The sequence below is a fragment of the Anser cygnoides genome, chromosome 5 (assembly GCF_040182565.1).
Source record: "Anser cygnoides isolate HZ-2024a breed goose chromosome 5, Taihu_goose_T2T_genome, whole genome shotgun sequence".
Taxonomy (NCBI): Eukaryota; Metazoa; Chordata; class Aves; order Anseriformes; family Anatidae; genus Anser; species Anser cygnoides.
This window is the reverse complement of record NC_089877.1, coordinates 1,192,355-1,213,697: the sequence shown is the minus strand read 5'-3', so window position 1 is coordinate 1,213,697 and position 21,343 is coordinate 1,192,355. Positions and strand designations below refer to the sequence as shown.

Genomic DNA, 21,343 nt, shown 5'->3' with positions numbered 1-21,343 from the left:
CAGCAGCAGGAAGGGCTCAAGTGAAGAGGCCTAATCTAGCATCCACTGCATTTAGAAGGTTTCCAAGGCTGCACCAGTCTTGGAATTAGACTTGCATTCCTTCAAACATTTTTGTCAAATATATGTCAACCAAGTAAACTGACTTTGTAAAGCAGAAAATTATACATACTTATTTCAGAATAAGATGTTCCATATAATATTGTGGTTTGCCCAAAGGCATAGGCAAAGCCTTACAAAATAACCTTGCTGTATTACCATACATGCTGCACTTACTGTAGGAATGGGTCTCTGAAAAGTTTTAATAACTTTTATGTGGTTATAAACAGAGAGCTTTGCTGCATCGTCTGGGAGAGGAATGAGATTGAGAAGAAGTGAGAGCCCACTAACAAACTCTGAAATAGTATTTATAGAGTAGAAAACATCACAGATAAAATGACAAGATAAAATGGGTGAAGAGCAGATATAAAAATTGAAGCTGTTAGCTACCAGAGCACACTAGTCCCTGCATAAACAAGAGAAAACAATACCTGTAATTAATGAAGGTTGTTGTTACTAAAGGAACTACTCAGACATAGTACACCTCTGAGTATCACCACAAGAGTATGTTAGAATACTCTAGGAAATATTGGACAAATCAGGATTTACTCAGTTTTCAGCTGAGTACGATCTGTGTACATACAGTAGTTCCTGAACATGAAGGACAAAAAATAGTCCCAGCTCTGAAAAGAAACCAGTTCCAGCATACACAGGTGATGAATACAGTGAAACAATCCAGTCCCCTAGGTTTCACAGTGGTCTTTCATGTGGCCAGACCCCAATATTGCAGATAACATTTACAAAGCAAATTTCATGATGCTTTCTAAACTGCTCATGGAGGAAGTGCTAATTGACACAGCCCAAACGCGCATCTATGCCACGGCACTTTGTCCCAAGATGACTGTTTACATGCACCGAAGGATGGTGCCAGCATTTAGTATTACAATCTTAGCACAAACTAGTGAAAATGCTAATCCTCTCTGATTAGGGTACAGAAACTGTCAAGTTTCCAAAATCATAGAAAATTGCTGTTGCTGTCCATTTATCTTTTGAGGCCAGAATGCATCATTTCTCATATTATTCCCAAAAGGTATTATCCTTGGCACATGACCATACTAGAGTGGAAATTTCCCAACATGCTAGATTGTATCATCACAATTTGTCATTGAGCAATAATTCTCTGCATACAAATATCTGGATAGACTCCAATAAAAACTGTACACTGCTACACTACAAACATTTTAATCTTGCAGACTGATGTGCAATGTTTGACTCCAGTCCTAGGCCTGTCTTCAGTGCATGCATTGCAAACAGTTTGCCTGCTAGCATTTCACATTTATCATTACTTATCATTACTGTGTGTGTGTGTGCGCGCGCGCAGGCCACAAAACACAGTTAGGAGCTGCTTACCTTACCTATACAGAATTGTTAAAAAAAATACAACAGGAAGACTAAATTTTCATTGTCTTACTGCTAAATATTCTGCAAATCTACAGCTGTTAAATTTCTCCTAGTATTCTCTCCAGAACATTTTTCCAACCTGAATTTTAAGAAGTTTTTCTTTACAGCTGTAAAATAATCTTTTCTGATCAGAATATATCAGTAGAAAAGCTATTCTATTTTTAAGTCTGAAGACACTCTGAAGGAAATGAATTGGCTCAGTCATCTGAACAGACTTATTGGTACAGCCCAAAATTATAATTTCAGTGTCAAAGTATAAAAATGCTCACAGTAACATTTAGCTAATAATCTAGTTTAGATCATCTCAACATATTTCCATCTTGAATGTCAACCATGACAGATTATTATTTACAGAACATTAAAACAATTTAAAACTCCACAACTATATGATCATGAAGGAAAAATATTCTTAGATTCTATATAATTTTTACATTGATTGCTTTGCTTATAAAGTATCTTGATGAGAATATACAAAGATATAAGACTGCTGTATAGTTGGCTTCATTTGAAACCATGACAACTGGTAATTCTTTGCCTGTGACCTGAATGTTAGCTCACTGGGGAGCCTTCTCTACAGTGGCTTTTAAATGAGAACATCAGCTTCACAGGCACTGAGGAATAACAATGTCAAAGATGAGTTGAGGTGTGTTCTGCTGCACCTGGAACTGAGTCATATTAACATAGACAAAATTTAATTTTGCAACCTAAATTCAGGGTGGCAAAATTCAGTGTCACACTACCAGCAGCATGAAGCAGAGAGTGCACTGGGAGCGTCACATGAACAGAAAATTGAAAAGATGTTGTGAAACAGTAAGTGAAATGACATGCATCAGGCTTCTGGAGATCTGTGGAAAGGAAAGAGAGAGAGAAGTAGTAACTGATCATCTCTTGTGCATTAGAGCGCAGACATATGACTGAATATCCTCATACACATTGAGATGGGGAAAGCACCTGGTTGAAACTGGGAGAAGGCTCCCAACAGAAATTGGTCAGAAAGAATAATAGTTGGAAGGTTGGTGGAAGCTCCATAGGACAGGGAAGAAGCAAAAAGTGTCCTCTTCCTCTAGACTATTATTTTGTGGGATATCCTCAAGATTAAACTAAGGGGGTGGGGGAAGTGAATTAAACTATTAAATGCTTTCCTGATATATTCACTGTCTTTTTAAAATAGCACTTAAGTATTTTTTTTTATTCCTCAGCTAAAAGTTAGGTTTCAGATTCTTTAATAGTCAAACTAATGGATACTAATCCCTTTTTTTTTAAAAAAAATACTTCAAGTGTATCTTTAAATTGTGTTTTTTTTTTTTTCCTTGTCATATTCATCACACATCAACTCACACGGAAGCCCACAGCCTTCCAAAAAAGGAAGCAGAAACTCCACAAAACCCACCCTCTTCAATCAAGAACTTACTAATATTAAGTACATGTTACCTTGTTCCCTAACACATACAAAATCCACTTTTCTTCTCTCAAGAAAAAGAGAAACAAGTTCCAAGCAATCAATATTCCACACTAGCTTTTATTCACCCCTTGCTGCACCCTCTCCAAGCCATGCAAACACTCCTGGCAGTGCCAAACACCAAAATGGCTGTGTGACAGATGGCACGTCTGGCAGTTTACATGTCCCTTAGAAGGGCAGGCAACATCTCATGAGGAACAACATTTTGTGTTTGGGGAGTACTTTTGTTACGGACTTCTCTTCATTTAAAGCCATATTTGTGTTTACTTTGGTAGAGTGAAGCATAAGCTCTAAAATGCTTGCTTCACACCCCTCCCCCCTTCATTTTTTTTTTAATGAAAAAAGTACATGTCTCTATAGGCAACAAGCCAAAAAAATGATTGTTAACTGTGCAACATTGTCATGCCTTAACATGCTTCTCAATATTTCAGTTTAACTAGCAGTTCTCTAACCTGTATTTTACATTCAGGCTCTCCTGTGCCAAGTCAAAAAGAAAAGGCAGTTACACAAACCCATCTTTCAGTATTTAAAAAAAAAAAAGCAACATTTTTAGTATAGATCATTTGAAAAAAATCTGAACTAATTCCTGAGCAGATGTGAAAATGAAGAGATACTTTTTTATGGGAGTGATGTGTTGGGATGTCACAGGAACCCACGTATATCTAAGTACTTCATTTACTTAAAATCTAGACTCCTAAGTCATGTAGAGCAAAATTTATAAAATACTTTGCTCCTATTTCACAAGTGAACAGTCACAGGAGCAATAAAAAAAAGTAAAAAAGTGACTTTCTTACCACTTTAGCTTAAAGGGCAGCAGAGGTATTCTGAACAAAAATCTAAGCAGTAACACTCAATGTTTTGTCATGGTCAGATTCAGGATGAAATGTTCCAGAATTCCCTTCACAGTCTTTTTCTCCATTAATTTGTATTTCTTGCTTTAAAATAAACATCTTGCCCTGAAGAGAATCTAACAGCTTTCATGGTGTAGCTTCAATATTTTGTTTGAGGACGGATCATTTAAGAGAAGATAATCTGTTATGGTATCACATCATTCAGCTCTACCTACCTAATATAAATTAATTACCTAAACTGTTTCTAATGAAGATAGATAGGCCTCTCCAAACAACAAAGTGTCCAGGCAAAGAGAATGCTAAACAAGACAATTACCCTACACTGTGGCACAGCAGGCCTCAAAGATTGGAAAGCTCTCAAAGCTGTCAGAAGACAATGCCTATATGCTGACAAAATATGCCTTCATAATTAGATGAAGGGACTCGCCAGCCAGCTGATGGCAGGTGAGACTGTACTGTGTGACCCTCTGAGAGAATCTTAGGGACAGTATGAGGTGGCCGGAGATGGTCATGCACAGGTTAGTGCAAAAGACCTGATCCTGCTAAAACGCTACAGCAAGGAAGTCCCCTACAGATATCTAAAAGTTGTAACTCCCCCACCAAGGGCTATGTATTCACAACCTTACTGTAATGGGTTCTTATTACTCATACCGTCATTATGAAAGGAATTTAACGAGAGACAGGACACCCCCCACCCCAAAAGTTTTATCCCAGGAGGGAAACAGGAAGGGAGACAAACAAAAAGCCGTTCTCTAGCTACCTACAGTTCACACGTCAAACTGTCAGCTATCATTACAGCAAAACTGTATTTGCACACAATTAGGAAGAATCAAATAAGAAAGCAGCTATCTGAAACATTATGAGGAAATTATATCCTGCTTGCTGTGCTGGAAATTTCCTTTTCTATGTGTTAAGGCTATTTGAAATGTATTTGTTTCAATGTATCAGAGGACAAGGAAGCATCATGCTGAATGAGGCAAAGCAAGAATAAAGCTAACATATTCCTCAAAAAGAGGCATTTTGCATGAAGCCTTACACTGAAGGCTTCTTTTGGGTTTACAGGCATCATGTCATGATTTCACCAACAGAATTGTCTTCTGGTGTTGTCAGTGTCTTGGTAAGTGCTCATTAAGTAGGTTTTTATCAATGGATTAAAAAAGAGTTCAGCTGCCAAGAAGAGCAAAATAAATTTCAGATCAAAGCATAATCAAAAGGTATAGGAGGTGACTAAGTACCTTCTGTCAGCGTGTTGTTCTATGACACAGAAGTGGTATGCATATAAGAACTGAAGTGCAGAAGATACACTTCCCCCATTTTTCTTTTTTCTTTCGAGTAATATGATCGGCTAGTGTCAGAATTGAGCACGTGCCAGACAAATTAAACCAGCCGGGGGCTAATCTGAGAGACAGGCCAAGTTTTGCAGAAATTTCTTTAAAAAAATGCATTCATGAATTGGCATTGTTTGTCTCATTAAATAGTGATGCGGACTTTTTTTTTTTTTTTAAAGTCTCCTGGTTTTGGCTTGTGCTGAATGAATTGCTATTCCACTCTAAGTCAGTCAGTTTGATTACTACAAATGCCAAGTTGTTCTTCCATATTTAAACCAGTGAGAGAAGAGCATTTTACTGTTTTCCAAAATAAATAACATGAAAAAAATCAGTGCAGAATTTCAGAAAGTGATAAAGATATCAATCAACACACAAACGGTTGACAAAAAAAAAGTCCTAGAGTTGCACAAAGTCTTTAATTCATCTTATCTTGAAGAAAAAATACTTTAGACAGTTATGAGTGTTTCTCATTTTGAGTGTGAATTTGGATCTTGCCAGAAGCATGAACTGTGTGCTCCTTCTCTTACATAAGAGCATCCACTTGCAAATAAATGTACAGGAAGATCTTTCCTATGACATGATTCCCAACAATAATAGCCCTTACATTCCACATTGCACCATCAGCTCTCCAGGCTGGGCAGGACTCCAATGCGATTCCAGCTCTGAAAGACCTCACCCATTATCCTAGAGGGGAGCATACCATGTGTCTCCATTTGGAGCTCCAAATACATGTTGACCTACAGCCCTGTCCCAAGCCAAACTCCCTCCTCCCTTGCTTTCTAGGAGGAGCAGGGCTCTGATGGAAGTCCTGCTCAAAAGATCTTGCTTCCCTAGCCCTAAACCTACACTGAAATACAGAATGGTGAGTCCAACTCCACGAATACGCTGAGCAGCAGACCTGACCAAAGCTCAGCCCTCATCCTAACTTCTCTGGCTGAGCAGAAGAATACCAGCTCTGAAGAATCTCAGATCCCTAGCCCTCCCAGAAGTGTCAAACTCCTGACTTCATTACAGTTTGCATTCGTGTCTGCTTGACTGCAACTGCACACATTAACATACATACTCAGAGGCGACAATTCAATGCAACTACATTGGTTTTGTTAACACTTTCCAGGAGTGCAGTCTAATTGTTGATCTGGATGTGCAACCTACCTGCATTACAAGTCAGCATAAAACATGAAGTGTGCATCAGCTCCTCCTTTCCCACTCTGCTTCACAAGCACAGGCAGCTGGGTCCTGACCCTATCATCCTTTGCATACTCTGAGCAGAAATATCTTGAAGAACAAAGGGACCAGATTCTAAAGCATGTCATGACATATATCTAAAGATAAGTCTAGACTCAAGCAATAGTAATAAAAACCTATAAGCTTTACCCAAAAATCACACTTGAAAGAGATGCTCAAACAAGAAAACTAAGTCATGACAAAATTTTAGACTCCCAATGACAAGCTACGAAAAAAGCGGAAACAGCAATAATAGACCATACTTTAGAATAGAATTCTTTGTTTCTCCAAGATCTTGTTTAGCCTAAGCTCTTTGCTATCTAGTTCCATTTATGGGGATTTTTTTTTTTTGACCCTATTACCCTCTGTCCCTTTGTGCAAGATGAATCGCTTCTTCCCCACCTTCCTCTTCATCTTGACAAAAAAGCTTCAAAGCTAGCATCTCATTTTGTTGGTGTTCTTGTTACCTGATTTGTTAGGAACACAGTTTGATGACACAGGATGACTTCACTGGATGTGGCTGTGATGACCACACCTCCATCTCCATTCCTATCTCCCAAATCCTCCCGCATTACCTAAAGTTAAATGCCTAACCCATTCCCCTTCCAATGTACTAAGGTTGGCAGTGCCTAACTTAATGATACATCTGTGGCTGTCTGGTGGAGAGATGTTTAAAACATTTTCAAGACTGCTACAAGACTTTGTTACACAGGGTGAGCAATAGTCATTCTAAAGACTTGCCATTGTGCCCCCAATATTAAGGTCATCTTCAGTTCTACACCGAGATCATGAAGTAGTAATAATACAGAGTACACACACTACCTTTTCTTAATTTTCTGTTGGCATTAGAAGCTCTTGGCATCACAGTCAGAAGTGAACATAGTTTCTTCGAGGTGCTTGAAAGAAGTTTCTACACAAGGATATGTTTGTGTCAGAAAAACACACCTGGAGTTTGCATGGGAAGATAAAATTGGAAAACATTCAGTCTGGTTGGAGAAGCTGTCAGGATTCAGTTCCATATGCTTATGAGAGTGCTGTTTCTTAATAGTTTCACTTTCTGCTTTTGTTAGAAGACAGTAAAGAGAATGGAGACAGTAGTAGGCATTTCATTGTTTTAAGACAGAAAGCAATCATAGAAAAGTTGAAGACCCTTTTTCAAATACTGGCAAAGACTGAACAGAATATTCCCATCAAAATACAAAGCCGTAACAGGGAACATCAGGGGAAGCTTTCTGCTCCAAGTGTGAAAATCTCTATGTAATTTTCAAAACTGAAACTAATCAACTGAAAACTAATCAACTGAAAACTATGGCCTTCTGCATTTGACCTGCCATTTACACTGGTTGATATAATAACATGCAATGATTATCTCAGTAAGCTTTTTGACAAAAAAAGAAAAAAAACTTATTGTAGTTTTATTTCCAAGAAAAAGAAAATCAGAAATTGGTATTAAGTTTACTAATACACTTGCTGGCAAGCTTACAAGATTTACTCTATAATGAGCAGAAGAGCAACTTTTGACATAACCCCTCCCCAAAAAGTTCCTTTAAAAAAAAAAAAACACAATTTTTCAAGATAAAATAAAACCATAAAAAAGAGACTAAGTTTTTCCAGATTTGCTGTTGTTCTACTTAGAGAGTTTTCCAATTTTTGCTAATCAGGTTTCCTAGAACTCCTGGCTCTGGTAATAGATATAGCAAGCCATGTAATTTATATTTCTTAGGGTCTGTATTAATCTAAGATGATCTATGAAATTTTTCACTCCATACTGATCAAGGCTACTGATCTAATACAAAAGATCTAGATCTAGAAGTCCAGATTGCAATGTCAAAAAAGCAGATTTCATATCCATAAATTAACTCCCACTCTTACAAATCAACTATCTACCCCATTCATAAGCACTTTAAACTGGTCCCTCCTCAGGCAGGGAGGATATTTTAAACTTCAAAGTTAATCCTCTCTTGATCTGGATTAATTGCTCTAAGAGCTTGTAAGTCTTTGAGTGCTCTTGGCCAGCTGTTACAACCTACCTGTTTCCTTTATTTATTCCTTTAATTTAAAAAGGCATTCCTGTCATGAACTAACCCTTCCCCTACTAAAACACATGCATCATCGGCTGTAAGTTTTCCCTACCACATAGCAGCCTACATTGTGGTCACATGCTTTGTGCGTGTATTGCTCAGCAACAAGCAGGTGTTTGCTTACAGTCGTTAAGGGGGACACATCACACCAGAGTTGCTGTAAACTGAGGTCTGCGTGTATGTGAACCAGGAATTATTAGAAGGAAAGAGGTCTAACTAACATAAAATAAATGCCGATCTCAGAAAGACTGGAAAGATCATCGCGTGCTAGGATGTCCCTCAGCATTGCCCAGTGTTTTAATGGAGATTATACCTTCTTCTCCCATCTCTGCCTTCTAATCGGTACAAGTAATTGAATCAAAAAAGCAGCATTAAAGCCACCAAGTGTAGTAAGTTAAAAAAAGATACTGTGGTTCTCTTCAGTCACACTCAAATCCCTCCTGAATAACAAAAGTCTCAACAACATCCAATGGAAGCCAACTTCTTGTTCAATACAGAACACACAATACTTTTTTCAAGCCTTTTTGAAAAAATAATACCTATAGGGTAGCAGAGGTGTCAGCAAGTTGGGCAACTGACATAAACAGTTGCAGAGCAACTGCATTATTACTTGATCACTACTACTGTTAACAGCTTCTGTGCGCTCAATAGCTACAATCCAGCTGGCCAAAATTCGGCCAATGAAAGAATCAAACCAAGATCAGGAACAGGACTCTGCTTCCCATAGTCACTACCTTCTTTCAAAAACTATCCCAGTTAAACATCTTAAAGCGTACAGTGGGACATCCAACTCTCTTAACAGTATTAGGAGAGGCTTCTACAAAGGAGTAGTAGCACTTACATCACCATGTAAATGATATAACACTCCCTTAAAAATAAATAAAAAAACCAATATCCATAAGAACACTTTCTAAGCATTTTCTTCCATTTATAACCTTGTGCATTTTTCCAGCTTGGCCAAAAACTGAAGAAGTTTCACTGTCAGTTCAGCTTCCTTTGCTTCGCTGGAGAAAAGTATTTTATCTGCCTACCTCAGCATGCTATCGCACCTTTGGCAGTTTGGCCCAGTTTTTCATATCTTGGACTCATATCTATTTTACAACATGAAGTGAACAACAAAAAGTAAGGAAGCAGACATGTCACTAATTGTTTCACAAAAACACTACCAAGAGACACTTCAATATGCTAGCAGATAGAGTTTGCTTGGACAAAATAAGTTCACAAGAGAAGAAATTTCTGGTATTTGTATTCTTATCCTAAAACCTACTGTCTATAATAGAGCCATGCCCTAATATGCTTCACATTCAAGAAAATAATACGTTAGCAGTAGCTAATGAAAGTGAGATTGCAATCTTCAACGATTCACCTACGTAAAATTTCTCAGCAGAAATTCTCTCAAATTAGCCAGTCCATGTTCAACAAGGATTAAAAGATCTGCTTTCTATACCAAGATTCAGCATAGATGTTTCTGCATTCATTCGTCATCAATAATAGAACCTAGTTCATATTTGTATGCCACTTTAGTTCATCTTCCACCATGAACTAAAAGGCAGATTAATTTTATTATCTAAACACTACACTTAAAATCTAGGGTCGCAAATAGATTAAATATAATAATAATGCTTCTATCAGAGTATTTCAGAAGCTTTGTAGGCACAAATAGTCATTTTTTGACCAACAGCCACTAACAATACACAAGACCACAGTTCCCTCAGAGCTATTATACAGCCTTGGAAACTCAAATACTGGTTCCCTGACCTGTGGTCTTCTGAGTTATCATGTGCCTTCATAAAGAAAAAAAAAAATCCTAGAATCTATTATGTCATTTAAACAAATACGGACAGAAAGCATATCAACTTTTTGCTTAAGTAGTACTTAGGTATAACAACTTTAAATGAAAATTGTTTCACCTGAGAGAACTTCTAACTTCCAACTATCAAAATAAAAACCAAATGTACAAGGAAAAATTGCAAATAATAGCTTATGAATCAATATTATTGGAAAGGAACATTTTAAACCAAAATACTTTCCTTCAATATAGATGTAAAACAAAGCCAGCAGATTTTATTTAATAAAGAAATTCCAGACGCCTTAGTATGAAGTCACTTGTGATTATTCTTTAAAGACCATTACCTATGCACATATATTTACATCACCAGAAAGCCTTATAATTCACTTAGCTTTTTTGATCTTGCATATGTCAGACTTCAGGGCTGTTTGTTGTATCATCCTACAATTATAATTTATTCGAGGTTTTCATATTACCTATCAGTTATGCAACAGAATACCAATCATAATTATGTTCTCAGCAATATTATCTAGATATTGTGTTGCTCTAAGTCCAACTTTCCTTGTCTTTAAAACCACAATTCTTCCAGAAGATTTGTAACATCATTTGCCGGCTTCTTTAACTGGAAAACAAACGTAGCAGATTCAAGTACTTTCTCACTTCCTACTTCCACTAAAGCCATGGAACATTCTAACAAAGTCTGCATGGCTTTAACTTAGTTAAGAAACTGACACTGCTTGAACCATAAAAATATAAAAGATTTCATGTTAAAATTCAAGCAGACAATTTTATTCTAAGAGAAGTCAGAAAAAAAGACAACTTTTTTACTTTTTTGGACTGTCAGTACTCTTTTATTTGGTCTGCAAGTAGGATTTCACATATTCCCATTTCAGAACGCTTTAGCAATTCTGATTCAGCACTATACTGAATGTCAGTCCATAAATCAGAAGACACTGTCCAAAAATAAGCCCAGTAGAGCAGAATCCCCCATGTTGCTGTCAGCGTTGACCCCCTGAGGACAGCCTTTCATTACATAGTTACCCTAGGCTCCTATTTGGCTGCTGCTCTTTCTCACCCAGAAAATTAAAAAAAAAAAAATCTTCCTTTCATATTTAAAAGGACTGTAAGCCTAAGGCTAAACATTGTTGTTACTTAACCTCCCATATAATTTCCCCAATGAACTCACAAGGAGACAAATTTTCCCCACAATTCATTGTGAAAGAACCATGAAGGAGCTTTGATTTTTTTTCCCTCCTGTACAAAAAGAAGAGCTGCATTTCCAGAAGCACCAGTGATAAACACAGAATCACAACTGATGATACAATAATTTAAATAAGTGGCTGCAATGTGATGATTAAGGCACAGGATTAAACTACCCTGGCAATTAATTCTGAAAGGTGCAGCTCCATGTCTCCTTCCTGGTAGAGAAGCCAGTTTAAGTCACCCTTGTGTCTCCCACACATTTTGCAATACAATATTCAACTGAAGTTCTCCACTCACCCCCTCCCAGAGCTGCACGGCCTGCACTTGCTTGCAAAGGGTAATTATTGCACTGCTACAGTTGACAAGGTAGCTTCATTAAACAGGTCCAAAACTGATGGGGGAAGTGAAAAGCAATGCCTTTGTGAGAATAGCTAACAGACTTTTAATCTGCACTCACCACCAAAAAAAAAAAACAACCCACAAACTTCTGGCTGGCTCTATCTCAAATCGAAAGACTGCAGTGTAAACATACCTTCAAGATATTGACAGCAACAGTAATGCAAAATGTTCTTCCTATTTTTGCAAGCTTTTAGCTGTTGAAAATTCAGACAAAGCACTAAAGAAAAATAAGGAGTAACAAGTTTATAAAAATGAACAACACAATGGATAACAGAAGTCTTCATATGGGAAAGTTTCCTCCAGCCTCAGAGTTGACTGAAACCCATTGGTCAACACTGATAGCTGTAAAGGAAAAGACCTCTGTTCACATCCTGTGATCCAGGACCTACACTGTCTTCTAGAGGTGATGTACTCAATTCTTTAATCCGTTCACTGAGCACTTCTCTTATTCTCCCAGGAATTATTTGTAAACCAAAAAGAACATTGGGATTAAAGAGTCAATAGATTACATGGACACAAAAAGCTACATTTCAAAATGTGAGTTGGCTGTGATGTCATAAATTCAAGCACAAGGATTTCTGCAAAGACAGTCCAGACAATAGCTTTGGTAATTATTAATTGTGCCTTTCATGTGGAAGTGAACTCTGAAAACCAAACAGCAATTTAAATGTAAAAATTAAGTATTCCACTATAGATAAGATCTTACTAGAGGGGGGTTGGTTGATTCCTCACTATAATTTTTTCCCTGTTTAACTAAGCCAGCCAAAATGCTCTTGGTGTTTCCACTATTGCGTATTATAAAAATAAACCAGTCTGTTATCAGCACAGCAGTGCTCCCAGAACAAATCACACCACTAATCGTCTTAGTTATGCCAGGAAATCTTCTCACTGTAGACGTACAATTACAAAGAGCAGAAGTCCTATTCAACTTGAAATGCATTTCATATGTGGTTGTCCTGTGCAGCACAGCACATACCTACCTGCAAAGCAGTGTCAAACAAGATAGCGCTAAAACTACAGGCGTCTGCATTAACATGGTACTCTGCCCAAAATAATTAGCCCTGCTGAAGCCATTTCCCTCTATAGGACGTTCACTAGGAAACACTTTCCAGAAAAGGGATATAAGTAAGGGAATTAACAGGGTTTAAAACCCATACTACAAAATAGGTATCATTTACAGAGCAGGTCAGCAAGGATGAGAAAAGAAATAGTATTCTTTCTTGATACAGATTATTTCCTTTACAGTAAAGGGAGACTTAAATTACTACATGGAAGCTTTGTAACAATAAGTCAGTGGGGGCTTTTTGCCTTAATAAATTTATATTAGAATAATAGTATTTAGTACTACAACTTTAGTACTACAACTACAACAAAAAAAAAACAACAACAACAACAACACCCCACACATTTCAAAAGAATGTCCAAGGAGATTTAATTTGGTCTGCTGACTGATCTCAAATTGTAAGAAATACGCTGTTTCTCCAAAACAGCTCTCTAGCATTTAACAAGTAGTAGCTGTACAGGCTGTCAGTACCAGTCAACGAACAAAATGAGAAAGACTGCAGAAAATCCAAAATAAACATAAATTCTAAGAGCTAAGTACACACACTAGCTTCTCAACATACTTTGCAAGCACCCTAACAATTCTTATATTCCACTGCTGGCAGAATACATAGTGATCTGTGTGACTGTTGTAACTTGCTCTGTAATTTTGTGCCAAAACAGAAACATGGTAATGACATTGAATAGGTAATTAGTAACTATTAAAACAGTATACAAACTAGGGCGTAGTCAAGGTGCTAGCATATGTCTAAGCCACCTGGAGGGATTTGGCTTCCCAACAAAGCATCAAAGATGGTGGTGCCTCTGTAAGATTTTTTTTTTTTTAAATCACTCAGGCTATCAAAGGGTAAAACAAACTGAGTTTCACGTTAAATCCTCTTCAATAAGAAGTGTGTACAGGGGAAGCCTTATGGCTTTATCGCCCCTTCAAACAAAATAACAGAGTTAACAACACAACACAATTCATTACAGATAGATTTTCAAGTAAAATGGTTTTCAGGTCTTGTTTTGTTTTTAAAACCCTATCATTTGAAATACTTTCCAGACCTCTCCAGTTTCAAGTGACATGGGAGGACTGCATAAAGGTAGTATTGAGTGTCCCCTGTTGAATTCACAGCTCTGCTTTCCTGGGAAGCAGCAGCCAGCCCAGACCCATTACCTTATTTTTTTCCCCACTCCCTGCTACCAGCAGCTGCTGCAAGATGAAGGACAGAATTCCACTTTATTCTTCCTCCTCAATAGCTAATGGCAATTTTGTTTACTCCTTCCCTACAAGGAGGAGGAGGAGGAAGGGGAAGGGATGCTAATCCTTTGCGAACATACTCAACATCTAGATGATGTCAAAGCAATAATTGTCATGTTCTAAGAGGATTAGTATAGTATTGGTATTTCAGTAAACTTCTCCATTATGAGAGATTTTCCCCCCAAAATCCTTCCAATAAGGTTTGATACAAGACTTGACCAATGGTAAATTTTACCATGCTTGAAACAAACCTGGGGACATAAACATTGCTCAAGAAGTAATACAGATGCCAGTTATAGATCACAAAACCTAGACTCGAGTCATGAGCCTATCACTGCAGTTTTCCCACCATCAAAACACCTGCACTACATTTGAACAAGATTAAGTAAGCATGCAATTCACACCTTCCCAGTTGTAAGTAGGCCTCTAAATCCAAAGGGTGTGAAAAAATGAGTAGAGCACCTTATGTGGATGTACTACAAGGAGACGTCAGCCATTCAGAAAACCGTGCTACTTCCAAGGTCTAGCAGTAAGACTATTGGTTATGAAACAAAGCTGTAACACCAACACAAAGAGGTCCCCAGATTCTAGCAACCACTGCAAATAGAATCATCAAGAACCCTAGCATGCGTAGGAAACTGAAGAGGTATAACAACCTAAACAAGTAACTTCTCCAGAGATTAATACTTCTTTTACACATTAATGAAATCCTGCAGAACTCTGAAGCAAGCTCAGGACTGGTTAACACATATATGCTTTTTAGCACTACTATTTCCTGCAGAGCAGCTTTTAAAGCTTGTTTTGAACTCACTAGAGCCCAGAAATTATTTGAAAATCCACCTGAACAATCACAGCTCTGTTAGACATCAGCTACTAGGCTTTCATGCTATGAATGAAGTCCCATGAACTATTTGATTTTCCAGTCCATTACAGATTTTAACAGTGTGAGTAATAATTCTTAAGAGTGTCTAGTATAGGTGGGCCTGAAGAGACTTACTGATCCATTAACAGTTAAGAACAGCATGTCTGTGCTTGTACATAAGCTACCACAATCTATAGCAGTTAGAAAGCTACTTTAATACAGCAAAGTGAGATACACTAACACAAGCATTACGGGTAGCTCTAGAATTCCTCCTCAGCTCCCCTACAATACCTTCATATCTTTTCAAGGGCAGGCAGAAATAACTTAGAATGTTAAACAACCCTGAAGAGTTGAATATATGTACTTAAGATACCAAAAGTGTCTAGTTATCAACTCATGCTTATGAAAAGTAAAATCCTACCACTTTAAGCCTTTTCTATCTGCATTCTTTACCAACTAAATAAATAAAAAAGCAGAAAAAAATCAGGCCTCACCCAAAGAGTAAGAGCTCTGTAAAATCCAATAAATATCTGTGTCGCTAGAACACCTAACACCAGAAATCAGCCACTGCATAGAAAGACATGACACCAAGGTTCCCGTAGCTTCCCACCTGCTTTGTATTGAGAATCAGCTGTAATTAGCAGCCTCAGCTGTGAGAGCTTAGACAGGGGGCTTTCCCTGACTTGAGCCAGGGCATTGTAAGAGCTCAGAGGGATATGGAATAGGATGATTGAAAAGAATGATAAGTAGAAGTAGTGTTACTGAACTGTTTGGTTACTGGATTGTCTGCAATAAAAACCCCAAGTAAAGTCTTTGGTAATAATGCTAGAACATACAGTGAGAGGTATCTGCCCAAAGCAGCAATTCCACTCATCCCTCTTGCTCTAGGTGTTCTTACCCCTCTCTATCACATAATACCCTATGCCAGAACTATCAAAGGAGCTAGCTATCAAGGATTTAATATATGATAAAAACATGAGAATGTATTGACACCACTGCCAAAACTACAGTTAATATGGTTGTTAAATGGCTAGTGATTTTTTTTAGTGGTTGTTAAATGGCTAGTGAATCTTTGGGCAGACCTGTGCAGTGCCAAGAGTTGGACTAGATGATCCTTGTGGGTCCTCTCCAACTCGGGATATTCTATGATTCTATGAATACCTCTTATACTAGGTTTTCCTGACAAAATATAAGTGTAATTAGTGACAGTAAAGCTACCAGCTGTGGAAAAGCAAATTAGGCAGGCCTTAGGTACTTGCAGGAAGGGCAAGCCTTTGCTGTATGAGGAGTTAAAACAGATTTAAAAAACTCTTAAAATTTAATAATATAAATCAAATATTGATTTTCAAATAACTATATGCTCTTGATACAGATTATGTACTTATTAAACATGTTACATAGAGAAGAGGCAGAACATTGTCACATTTACAAGAAAACTAGAGCACTGCTTGACTGAAACTAGCCGCTACATCAAACCTGCATCCTACTCATCCTAGTTATGTCTAATTCCACTAGGACAAAGCAATTACTTCTGAAAATCAGTCTGGATGGGATACTACAGTGCTGAATAGCCATTTAAGCTATATGTAACTTGTAACAATTACTACAAAATATTAGTTACCTTTAATAGGTGGAGAGAGTCATATATTAAATCAGAATGTCGGAAAAAAGTGACTCAGAATGATACTAATGATATCAAGTTCACTCTTCTTTATGCAAGTTCCTTCTTCAGTCCAGCTGAGAGGAAAAACAAGCAACACAAACCAGGGTTGGGTGTGCAGTAAGGTGAAGGGATATTTTGATTTGAGAAACTAGCACAATGCTTTTATTCTGTGCCAAATCCTTAAGGGCTTCTTTACCTTAAGGGCTTCTTTAAAATTCATCAACAGACAATAACCTACAAAAAGAAGGGTGACATGAGTTCATGCTAAAAAAAAATAAAAAAATAAAAAAAAACCACAACACTCCATTATCTCCACAAAAATGTTTTCTTCTTGCTGCCAAATTTGTTATCATTCAAGATAACCGCACAGCACTAAATGCACCATACCACCACAGCAAGAAACAAGTGTTTTCTTCATAGACACTCCTTTGGAATCTTTCATTTTGGTTCCAGAGCTTAATGAGCTACGAAGAGATATCATCTAGGTGAAAAATCTCAAAGCCTTGAAATGCAGTGTAAATACTAACTAGTCTAAAGTAATTCTCTGCTCTCTGCAAATTTCTGTGGGAAAGCATTGCTGTTTGAGAAGGACTGTTAAAAAGGTTATTGGACTCTGGTGGTTTTTTTTCCCCCCTCTCTGCCAGTTTATAGAGCTCAGTGATACTGACCATTAAAGCAGGCTGAGGATCACCATAAATGTTGTTAATTATGATAGGAACTAGAGAGAAAGAAAGAATATCATCAAGATTTCCTTATTTCTTCCCTTATCATAATCAGGGCTCACTTTATTTTAAAGTTTGAAAGATGCAGTTGAATTTTTCTACAAGAGCATTAATAATTTCAGAACAATGGTAGCTCTTCATCACAGCATGTTCTAAATAAAGACACGTGGCTTTTTTTCCCCACCAAAAAATGACAAAACAATACAAAGTGGTTCTGATTTCACAATATAAGAAGCCAGTAGGCCAAACAGCTTAAGTCATTTTCCCAAGGTTACATAAAACACCATCAGAGTAAGGATCAGAACATCAGTCCTATTCCTGTTCCCTGCCCCATCTGCAAGGTTTGTTGCCTACAGTGTTAATAAGAATACCAGATACAAAACAGATTATCCTGTTTGGAGAAAAGCACGGCTGACATACAGGGATACTTCTCTAACTGGTTGTGATGTAAACAGGAGGCATATTTGAAACATCACTGATGTTTCAAATGGGCATTATAATTCTCCAACAGTCCAGAAATGTTTTGGGAAGTGTTATATTAAATTTCTGAGCATAGGTAAACAAGAGAGATGTGTCTGTTATACCGTTTACAACTATATACAGAGTCTGTTGACATGCAAGACTTTGGTGCATTTTCTAAAATCAGAATAGCTGGGATCCCATATGGCACAGCATACATAAGGCACAAAAGCTTCTCCCGAAATACATTGATCTAATGAAATACCAGCAAAAAAGCTACACATATTACAAACCTGTGAGAAAAATTAGCTGTGATCCTGGTTTTCCTAAGTATTTTCAGACCATGAATTGATGCTTCAGGCTAGTAGAAATTGGGCCACTTCAGCTAGTAATCAGAAACCTACCTCATATGTTAAGACTGTAATATCAGTCTTAATATTATTTCCCATGCTCTGGAGCCACGACACACAGAAAACAAATGATTTAGCATATGCTAAGCATAATGCTCTTAGTGACCAGTAATGTCACGAGGAAACAAACTGTCCTTCTTTTAATGTGGCTCTGAGTAAAACACAGTAGATTTTTCTCTCCTTTTCTTCAAAAGGAAATGTTTTCTTAACATGCTGCTGCCCACACACTTCAGGCATGGAATTACCAGTAGTGGAGGGATTCAAGAGAATTAAGGCCCCTGTTGGTATTGACTCACGTCATGTGTACAAAACCCCATCTGCTAGGGAATACTTGTATCCCTGCTCCGCCTTTCCCCTGTTCTTTCCCTTTGTAGGGTTCTTCCTACTCCTGTTCATTCTCTGTCAGGCATAATTTAAAATGGAAAACTTGTTGTATATATAATATATATAAAATATATAATATATATATAATAAATATATAATATAATAATAAAACTAATGAGACAGAAATGGAAATGTTGTCAGAGAAGTGTTTCTATGAAAGTTGTACTTTTCTATCATAAACTTCTGCAGTGCGTGCAGTTAATCTTATCCATTTACATGGCTCCTTTGTCTCATGTATCATTAACAGAACTGTTCATTAGTATCCAAACCCTGCAAGCAATGTGAAGCAATTTCTGCAAATGGTACCTGCGTTCCGTCTGATGTAGCTGTACAACTGAAGCTTGCTCAACTTAACTGCAAGTAACCAGAACAAGTTTGCAGAGCTGGCAGATAAGGTACTTCCACTTGAAAATTGTGATCTGAAATCAACATGCCACATTGATACAGGACCTTTAAAAAAGTCAATTTTCTAAAATAAAATCTGGATGAACACCCATTTATGAAAAGGAAAGGAATGGTCCAATGGGAACTTATCCTAGCACAAGGTCATGAGTCACAAAAGCACTGCAAGAGGTATATGCATGCCAATAAGCAACAACATATCAGCTATCTGCTGCTTTTATTCCATGGCATGCATGATGATAATTATAACCTGAGAGCACAGGATCAAATCGAGGGTTTTTGTAGGTGTTCACAGAACAGCTTCACTTGCTGCCACTTCTGAAGTATTTCAAACTTAATGTAAACTTACAGTCAGAATTATAAATTTTGCCTTAACATTTAGAGCAACATGTAGCAGTTTTACTGGTTATACATGCCTTTTCAGAATGTCAAGAATGCACAGCAATACCTATTATGTAATCTATTAATATCTTTAAGGTGATGGATTCACATCTTGGAAAACATTTACAGAATATAAATGATAGAACAGTTAAAAGTTATAAAACATCTGTGCAGATGCGTGTTTCTCAAGATCTAGGACTGCAAACCAAGTCTCGCTTGTCTATGTTTAACACAAAGGAAGTCTCACAGCTGAACAGTGCATGATAAAGTACATGCACCCAGGTGATACAACGTATACAATTGCTCCTATGCACAGCAGCAGATAATTTACCATTGACTGAAAGAGAACACAATCCAGGTCATACATGTTCCATGAACAATATGCTAACCAAAAATGATGTTTCACACTGGTTTCAAATGTCTGACCCTTCAACTCAGTAATTGAAGTCAACATGATCAACAAAAGGAGGAAAGAAAAAGGGCAGTTGTATATGGTCAGAAATTATTTAGAACTGTAAGAAATAAGGGAGACTGGTTGGCAATGGACAAGTAACTAGTAGCAAGAATACGTGCCTAATGATAGGAAGACAGATGGAAATAGAGACAGATGAAGAGTTAAGATGGAACGAAGGGAACAGGAGAGGCCAGGCAGGAGAGAGATCAGTCAGGTATGGAAGCAGAAAACTGATTTTTTTCACTCAGTTTTCTGCTTCCATACCTGACTGATCTCTGTGAGCTGTTTGTTGGGGAGCAGAATAAAACCACAGGCAGAAAAGAAGATGATATCCCTTGACCATGCCTATCTACAGTGTGAGAAAGACAATGTAGTTTTGTGACTCAAGCCAGGGGTAGGAGTGAAATGTGGCAAATAGATGATAAAGGAACACAGAGGTTGGCACAAAGCTGTGTATTCATGTGAAGTGGGAGCCTTACCCGGACAGGAAGCTGGGAAGAAACCTAGAGCTGAAGGCCTAGCAGAGCAGTAAGTCAAGAAGTCACAGACACAAGAGATAACCCTGAAAGCATTAGACCGAGTCAGCAGAAGGGGCTGAGCAACAGAAAAAAAAAAAAAAACACAACCACCATCACATACTGAGAGCATGGAGGTGGTAAAAAGAGGGAAGATACGCAGTGCTGATGGGAGTAAGGACAGTTATTGAGACTCTAGAGAAGCGAGGCTTCACTAAACTAGAGGTGAAGAGAAACTTCTGTGAAAAATGAAAAAGGAGATTCTCTTTTTTGACTGACCAAATGTCAAAGTGGAGTTTGAATCATTAACGAGAAAAATCAAAACTAAAGCAAAAAAAAATGGAAAGAGGACAAATAATGCTTTGTTTAGAGAGGTGAAATAAGATACAGCCTTCTTATGTTAAGCATAGGCATTCTCTTTTCCTGAGACTGAGAAACGTCAATACAATAGCTAAACTAGACTCTGCTGTACATCTGGTGTATCTTGTGAAGTGAATCTATGCTACCACATTGTTCCGTTTTAAGATTACACAGAGCAAAGTCAAACATCTGGTAAAAGAAAATTAATTTTACTATTAGTATAGCTAGTTCTTACAGTTTTCAGTGTTTAATAATAAAACATGACCAAAGGAACTAAGTATTTTTAAGTAGAACCATAGTACCAAGCACAGAAATATCTCACAATTTGAAATGCATACAGGCATTTTTTCAAAGCAGTATGTAGTACCTTCATAAACAAGCATTTGTCTACATTGCAACTTCGCTTCTCTAACAGCTACAAACAGCAGCATAGTTCAAAAATTCATTTTTCCGGCACTCAAAAGTTCATGTTTCAACACGTAGAATTCCAACTTTCAGAAAATAAATTTATGATTAATCTGAAAATACATGCGTAAGATATGCATCTCTATTACGTCAGCTATGCTTATATAAGACAGATTTACCTTAACAATTT

At 37.4% G+C, this 21,343-nt stretch overlaps 1 long non-coding RNA gene across 12 annotated transcripts in view; it reads right to left on the bottom strand.

The window, feature by feature from the left end:
- Positions 1-21,343, bottom strand: part of LOC106040874 (uncharacterized) — a 157,017-nt gene that overhangs the window by 94,240 nt on the left and 41,434 nt on the right. For 5 of the 12 annotated variants that reach the window (XR_010831742.1, XR_010831744.1, XR_010831733.1 and 2 more), the window contains exon 6: positions 7,182-7,304. The exons of 3 other annotated variants lie outside the window; for them this stretch is intronic. This is a non-coding gene — a long non-coding RNA (uncharacterized lncRNA). Of the gene's footprint in view, positions 1-6,287; positions 6,411-7,181; positions 7,305-11,729; positions 11,824-21,343 lie in introns of all 12 variants that reach the window. 4 more of the 12 variants (XR_010831743.1, XR_010831745.1, XR_010831737.1 and 1 more) reach the window with 3 other exon arrangements.